This window comes from Juglans regia, chromosome 6, assembly GCF_001411555.2.
Source record: "Juglans regia cultivar Chandler chromosome 6, Walnut 2.0, whole genome shotgun sequence".
In the NCBI taxonomy this organism is placed as follows: Eukaryota; Viridiplantae; Streptophyta; class Magnoliopsida; order Fagales; family Juglandaceae; genus Juglans; species Juglans regia.
Genome location: NC_049906.1, coordinates 19,283,493 through 19,291,946, shown reverse-complemented (window position 1 = coordinate 19,291,946; position 8,454 = coordinate 19,283,493). Strand labels below are relative to the sequence as shown.

The window sequence follows — 8,454 nt, the reverse complement described above, 5'->3', positions numbered from 1 at the left end:
ACCCTGGCTATGGTATTGATCTCCCCTACGCGAGGTTCTTCCCTTCTCGAATTTCTTTGATGTAGGTCGTCTTTACGGGAGTGTGTAGTCTTTCTTCTGCCAGGACTTGTATTATTCTTCCGGGCAGAACCATAGTCTTTTCAAACTGGGCTATAACTTATGCAGGTTGATCCCGACTTCCCCGAATGAGACTTAGGTCCCGGCTTCTCCGAACAGGGCTCCGTTCTTGGTTTCTTCAGATGTGACTCCGGTCTGGATTTCTCCAAGAGTTAGGGCAATATTCTCGCCATGACTCACTCCTTTCATCATTGCGCCGGCCGGTTCGGGTCTCCGGATCGTCAAATCTTTCCCATTTCGTATAACAATCTTGGGTGTTGTGCCCACTGCTTCTGTGAAAGGAACAGTATTTGGGTGGCAATGGACCCTGTCTCCACTCTTCCTGCCGACTTAGGTTCCCTTATGCTTTTACTGCTAAGCTAGAATGCAAGCATGGAGCATGCTTCCCTTTGCCTTTGATTTTGTGAGCCCCTTTCAAGCGGACGCCTCAGTCTGGCTCTCAACATCGTTCCATTGTTTCCTTATCTGCCATTTCCAAGTCACATTTTCACGGTGTTGTCAGTGCCTGGAGCGTGTCCTCTCGATTTATGTACCCATCCGCCCGGTCCATAAACTCCCTCAAAGTTGACGGTGTTTTTCAGGCGATCTCTACCATAAACGGACTGCGAGGCCAGACTCCTCCCAATAATGCTGCCAACGTGATCTTTTCGTATTGGTCGTCGGTCGTCATCCGTTCTTTGTTAAAACGGAAGAGGTACAACTTAAGACTCTCGTCATCTCTCTATTTGATAGTTAGTAGGTAGGCAGCCGACCTTCTCCTCATCTGCCTAGCCATGAACTGCGTCAAGAACTGTCGTGCCAGTTCATTGAAGCTGTCTACCATTCTAGGCCGTAACAAAACAAATCACACTCGTGCCGCCCCCTTCAGGGTGAGGGGAAATGACCCACATGCTACCTCGCTGGGAAAACCGTGAAGAGTCATGTGGGCTTTGAAGGTCTCCAGATGCTCCAACGGGTCTTTATTCCTGTCATAGGCTTCCATCTGAGGGACTTTAAATCTCGGAGGTATCGGTACCGCTAGAATCCAGGTACTATACGGTAGTCCTGCATTGGTGAGCAGCTGATCCACCGTGGTGGGTTGACCTATCTGGTTTGCTACTTCCATCTGGATCTGCAGGTTTATCTTACGTCGCTCTTCTTTTGCGGTGACTGGGTTAGGTTGAGGGTGGTCCCCAGAATGATGGCTTTGTTGGTCAGCTTCAGTTTATTCGACATTCCTTCGTAACACAATATTCTCCAACCGAAGGGTCTCCATATCCGCCATGAGCTTCTGTATTGCTTCGTTTTGTTGGTTAAACATTGCTTCGACCGCTTCGGACTCCATCCTTTCACACTGTGAATGCTGGGAGCGGGTTGCTGCCGGCATACAAAGGACACGCTAGTTATGGGACAACAGAGATCCCATAGACAGCGCCACTGTTGATATCGTGTTTCGCAAGCCTGGGCAACTTCTGACCCCCGATATACAAGCATGATCCTACACAGCCAAAATGGAGAGGGGATCTCGAGGTCTGTTAATTCTCCGATGCTTAAGTCAGTGTCTTGAGAGGAAAGATTAAGAAGAAAAACCATAAAAATAGACAGAGGTGACAATATATTTTTTTTATCACCTTATTCGCAGCTGGATTGACCCTTATTTATAGTTACCATTTAGGATTCCCCCATAGCGGGGCATTGCGTTGTGCGAGGGAATTTATCCCGCTTAATTCACTACTGAGCAGCTTTCATGTGGTTACTTCACTGAGCAGCGATGGCCTCAGGCCCTCTCTGCTCTCCACTCTGGTTTTGGACCGCATTCAATGATGTACACTCTGCACCCCAGGGTGCACTAAATGCGACGTGGCCTCTGCTCTGGGCTGCATTAAATACGATGTGGCCTCTATTCTGGACTGCATTAAATGTGACATGGCCTCCGTTCCACATCTCTTCTCTTTGGTGATGCACTTCATTCTTCCCTCTTCTCCTGATCTTCCACCAGATCTTTTGCCCCGACCCGAATTTCCTGTCCATATTTTGGTTCGGGCTGTTTATTTTCTTTGCTGGGGTTTGGGTGTCCGAGCTGGGCCTTATTGTTGGCCCAGCGCCCCACCAATTCCCCCACCCCAGCTACGATTTAAATATATAGTTCATCATGTCCTCATGCATGCATGCTTTCATAGAGAACGACCATGCATGCTTTCAGTGCCGACAGCTCTTGGAAATTATGATTCATGCTACCGTCTTCATCAATGGATTGGGACACTGGCCAGGAGGCACGAATCTTCTTGTTTCGTCTTTCATGCGCGTTAATTTATTGGTCCATAGAAGACCTTGACTTTACAAATTTATAATAAGGTACTACGTACAGCTTGAAGATCAATTTCATTTGGTGAAAATTCATTTATATTTCATGCATGTCATTATACATTCATTTTATTTATCCTGGAGAATTGATCTTATTTATCTTTATTTATTATGATCATTTTTTGAGCGTACATACATACACACATATATATTTATATATATATATATATATATATATCTAATTAATAGGATATTGATAATAGTTTTTAAAATTTGTGACATTTTGGTATTCATGTATATACAAGAACATTGATTAATTGAATTTGTAAAAATATTTTTAATATCTTAATAATAATTTGCCCCCGCAAATATAAACTTCTAGATCTGCTATATGTCCAGTACTAATGCAAATTTAAAAGATTCTAGCCAGCGCTTAGAGTCCTGACATTGGACTAGCCAATTGTCAGTAAAATTAAAAATATAGCTAAGTTTTGTATAAATGGCCTGTATTGGACTAGCTAAAAATTTTTAGCTTAGACTTTGAGCTACACTAATGGCTGGTTTGGGAGGGGAGATGAGAATTTTATATTTTGTTTTTGTGTTTAAAATATTATGTTTTAGTATTATTATTGTTTTGAGATTTAAAAAAGTTGAATTGAGATTTTAAAAAGTTGAATTGTTTATTATAATTTGCATGGAGATTTAAAAAAGGTGTAATGATGAGATAAAATGAGAATTTTGTGTCTCATCCCACCCCCAAACCTGCCCTAATTCTAAAAGAATTTCCAAAGTTGGAGTCACTTTTTACCTATCAAAGCTATATTTTATTCACAAATAATCAACAATGATTTATTAAATTATTTTTAAAACTTTCATTAGTAAACAAGGCTATATTATGTCCAATTTTTTAGGAAATAGTTTTTTATAAACAAAGCTATATTATGTTGGATAATTAGGATGGATATAAAAAATAGTTGGGAAATAATAATTTGAAGTAAAAATTAAATTATTAATTAATATATAGAGTATATTTACAAAATATAAAAGAATAATTGACTAAAATATTATTATTATGATGGATAGTCAAACGTTGATTAATATCTTCAATGATTTTGTCTTTATTCCAATCCTTAACTTTTAGGCAAATTTTAAACTTGGCAATAAACCATTGCCAATGCTCTTATGTGATCCACATGCCAACCCACTAATATTCAGTATGAGGCCTAAGGGCCCAAATTTGGGTATCACAGTTTACCCCCTTAATTTTCAGACTTTTTCGTCGGGACAGTCCGTCGTAGATGGCATAGCTCAAATCCCACATTTATGGTTGAGATAGGAGCTAATACTATTTGTAATGCCCCGGTCCCGCATGGGGTCGGAGAGTTACCTCCTATCATTTAACATTTCAACAATATAATTATAGACTCTAAATTCTCAATATCATAAATAAATTTCGGTTCAAACTAATTTTTTCAAGATAGACAATTTTTTAAAATGCCTAGTCATCAGAATACAATAAAATTTCTTAATAAAAATGGCGAATACACAAAAAAACTATTGATGCTTAATCCACTATACTTAAATCATCACACCTATACTTCATAATCTTGATCTTCAGTTGAAATATCTAAAATATTTGAACAATATTATGGAGGTAATGTGTAAGTTATGAACAACCCTGTAAGCAGAGAACATATACTAGTATGTAAACATGAGCATTTACAAAATTTGAACTACCAAACAAAACATATACTTTCATACTACAGAATCAGAATATTTCCCTTCAGAATGTGTAATCAAAACATGTTATCAAAAATATCAAAGCGAAATTTTCAAAAAAGTTTCTAATTCAAAAATCATTTTGCATATCAAAATCTGAAACATCATCTTCATATCATATCGGAGCATTACATCGGGATAGATACCATGTTTAACCCCTGTGGTAGGGTTATAAACCATCATTATAACCATGGCTGGGCCGTATATCATGTTTAACTCTTGTGGTAGGGTTATAACCTACCATTATACCTGTGGTTGGGTCGTATATCATGTTTAATCCTCGTGGTTGGGTTATATAAACCTCCATTATACCCGTGGTTAGGCCGTATCTATGTTTAACCCCCATGGTAGGGTTATAAACCACCATTATACCCGTGGTTGGGTCGTATACCACTAGTATACCCGTGGCAGGGCCTTAACAGAAACCGAACAGAACATCATCGAAACCAGATCATATTCAGATATACAATCAGAAATTTATGCCAAGGTTTTCAGATGACACATCATACAAAAAAAAAATGTTGAATAGTTTTAGATCATTTCACGTATTCAAGAATAACAAAAACAAAACTTTTTGGATCTCATATTCGCTCTTTTTCACAGTTTAGAAATACAATGCTAAAATCAGCTTATGTCTGCACCAATCATGACAACAAGTACTTCATTCTTATACATATTTCATGAGTAAATGCAAAACAAATAACTGAAGTTGTTTCACATTTCTTTTCAAAACAAACATGCATATTTTAAAAATCAACATCGTTTCATTTTCTTTTTATAGAAAGACTAGTATAGGAACCTCGCTTACTTGGACCTCATGACTTTCCGAATTTCTTCACAACGGTGCTCAATGAAAATTACTCGTCACCTATAAGGTTGCCACATAACTTCCATGAATATCCGAAAGCAACAAATTTCTCAATGCTTAAACCTAAAACGCTAACCTATTTTTCTAAAAATATGAATTTCTCGAAATCCTGAATATCGTCACTCCCAAATTCATTGGCATCCACTAGATAAGACAACTACAACTTAATATAATACAATCTATTACAGTAAACATCAGAGATTCATTTGAAAAAGAAAAAGACTAAATCATATCTCAAACGTTAAAAGAAGATAAAATTAAATGCTTACTACTGAATCTCATTTATAAAAATTCTAGTACTAAATAATATAATAATAAGTAATATACTTTAAAACCTTAACTATCTTCTATATTAAAAATTATTCTAAAAACAAAGCCTTCATAGAGTAAATTAAAAATCAAGCCAAACGTGTAACCAACGGTATTTTTGAGAATTGACCATAAATATGAATGTGTTCTTTGGTATGATTGGAACCTAAAAGTCAACCCAAACTACCCCGTGTAACAGAGAGGAGTCCATACTCAACAAGAGGGAAGGAAAGACGCAACGGGGTAGTGCTAGGCGAAGCTCACAGGCGGTCAACTTAGAGGAACAGTGCTGAGGAAAAGAGAGAAAGTGATTAGGGAGGGAGGGCACGGAGACGGAGAGAGGCAGTGGGAAGGATCGGGTGTGGCTTACCAAGAACACAGCGGCCCATTAATACTAAAATAACAAGCCCATGAATAAAAAAATTCGATATTCACCAAAATACAATTTGGATCTACAATCAATATAAAGAAAATACTCAAAAATTAACTGCGCTCTTCATATGTATTAATCCAAAAAAAAAAAAAAAAAAAATGAAAGTGGCTTGGTGCTAGACTTGGGTGTTACATCCTTCCTCCCTTAAAAGAAAATTTCATTCTCGAAATTTGCTATACCTAATGTCAAGTGTATCCACGCCTAATTTATTCCTCAATAATTTTGTCGAACCTAACATTCCAATATCCTACTTTCCCATGTTTCGCACCCGGTACCTTAAATACCTCCTAATCCTCTTGGTATATACACTTTGACGCATCCAGTGTCAATCTTCATACATCTCAGGATCCAGTTTAAGCCTAAAATACAAACCTCAACAATGGAATTACAAGCCTGATAATAAATTTTGAATTCTCCACATAATATAGTAACTTCATACGAGAGGAAAAATAAACTCTCAAATCATTATATTACCAAAAACCATGCTTCCGCTGCACATTATGACAACTTATAGTCCTAAACAAATTGTATCTCACTCACATACATCTGAAATTAACTAAACTCCCCATTTAACCAGTGCATAGAATTACATCTATCGAAACACAAATCTCAAATGTCATAAAAATCGTTTCCTTAAAAATATGCAAAATCTAAAATCTCAAATTTTGTGGGACACATTCCATAGGTCCGCATGTGCGAAAACCTTACGTATCATCAAAAAATCATATCATGGAGCCTGAGAAATTCTACAATTAGGCAGGTTTGGGGGTTGAGACAAAACACAAAATTCTCATCTCATTTTATCTCATCATTACGTATTTTTCAAATCCTCATACAAAATATAATAAATAATTCAACTTTTTCAAATCCAAATTCAACTTTTTTAAATCCCAAAAAAATAATAATATTAAAACATAATATTTTAAACTTTCATCTAAAACCAGAAATTTTAATCTCACCCTCCAAACCTGCCACTTTTAAAATATGCTACTTCACTAAACCTCAAATTTCTAAAAAACTCAATTTATAAAATCTGCAGGGTCTCAAACCTTAAATTTCAACATATCATCTCTTAGCCTTCAAGTTTCTATACCTCAAATTTGAATTAACTTCCTAGCCCATAGATATTCAAAACCTCATATATTATAGTCTGCAGAACCTCAAACCAGACGTTCGATTAAGCTTATGTATACCTTGGAAATCTAAACCTTAAATCTTATATAAATCATTTGTTAAAGTCTACAGAATAAGCCTACCGAATCTAAAACCTCAAACGTCATAAAAAATCATTTCTTAAAACCTACCACTCTAAAATCTCAGATTTCTTAGGCCATCTACCTTGAGTCTACAAACGCTTAAACCAAATATCTTAAAAGTCATATCCTGGTGCCTACGAAATTCTAAAATCTTAAATTTCATCCAACACCTTATTATAGTATGTAGAATCTCAAACTTGTCTCTGATACCAACTGTAATGCCCCAATGGAAAGTCCAAACCACATGAACTATATTCCAAAATGAGTAGTCAATGATATAATTGAAACCCTATTGAAACCTTATAAAGAGCAAAAACTTCTCATTCCCAAGCAATATGAGATCCCATACACCACCTACCATTATCCTTATTATATGGGATATCACAGAAACGTATTAGTATCAAAATATTTTGTTCCAGTGTTTCAACTGGAACGGTCACTAAAATGAAATCCAAAACTTTGATATTTATATATGTTGGACCGTAAGTACAGTCTATATAACATTGAGAATTGAGATGATGACATCAAAATACAAGTAGCCAAATATCATGACCTGTTGGCGAACAGCTGCCAATATTCCAGCATCCACGCGACGAATCTCACTGTGTATCTTTTGCATGAGTGGCTCAACACCAGATAAAGATGCCTCTGGATATTCACCACATAACGCCAACATCATAATAAGCACCACAAAAGAATAAAATTATGGATAACATATTTTGGGAACAAAATTAACATAAAATAGCAGGAGAAAGAGCAAACCTGTATGGGAACATCTGATTGATTTATTCCAGCGCGCTCGACTTGTCCATGGTCGGTGGCGTGGTGTCGTCGTCCTCGTGGAAGTTCGAACCGAAGCTTACATGAATTTCTAATGGATCTCAATTTCCTTTTGAATCCATTAGAGAGAGAGCGAGATAGAGAGAAGGTCCGGTCCGAAAGGTGCTCAATGGTGCAGCGAAAATGGTGTGCCACGTGAGGGAGCTGTGCAATGTCACGAACTGCAGGGAGTCAGGGACTGGAACTGAGATCTGAGGAGTTGAGGAACGGAAATGAAGTCGCGGGTGGGAGAATGTCTAGAAGGATGACGTGGGCTAGCTACGGGCTTGGGTTTTCACACCAGGCTGCGAGATTGGAATTAGTCTGCGTGGTTGGATTACTTCAATGGGTTTAGGCCCACTTAAACGAGACATGTTATTAGCTGGACATGTAATAGCCCTTTTTTTTTTTTTTTTTTAATTAGTTTAATGGCCCGTTTGGTTTTAGGAAACTTTTTAATTTATCTCATCTCGTCTAATTATTACAATTTTTTTAAATTTTCATATAAAATAAAATAAACAATTCAACTTTTTCAAATCTCAAAATAAAAATATATTATAAAAATATATTATTCAATTTTTAATTTTAAT

The 8,454-nt window shown here is 36.9% G+C and overlaps 1 long non-coding RNA gene across 1 annotated transcript; it reads right to left on the bottom strand.

Annotated features, from left to right (window-relative positions):
• Nucleotides 1–7,603: 7,603 nt before the first annotated feature.
• LOC108986534 lies at nt 7,604–8,235 on the bottom strand. The gene is made up of 2 exons (XR_001995386.2): nt 7,808–8,235; nt 7,604–7,693 (listed from the first exon to the last, which is right to left on the bottom strand). It is a non-coding gene; the product is annotated as an uncharacterized LOC108986534 (long non-coding RNA).
• Nucleotides 8,236–8,454: the final 219 nt, after the last annotated feature.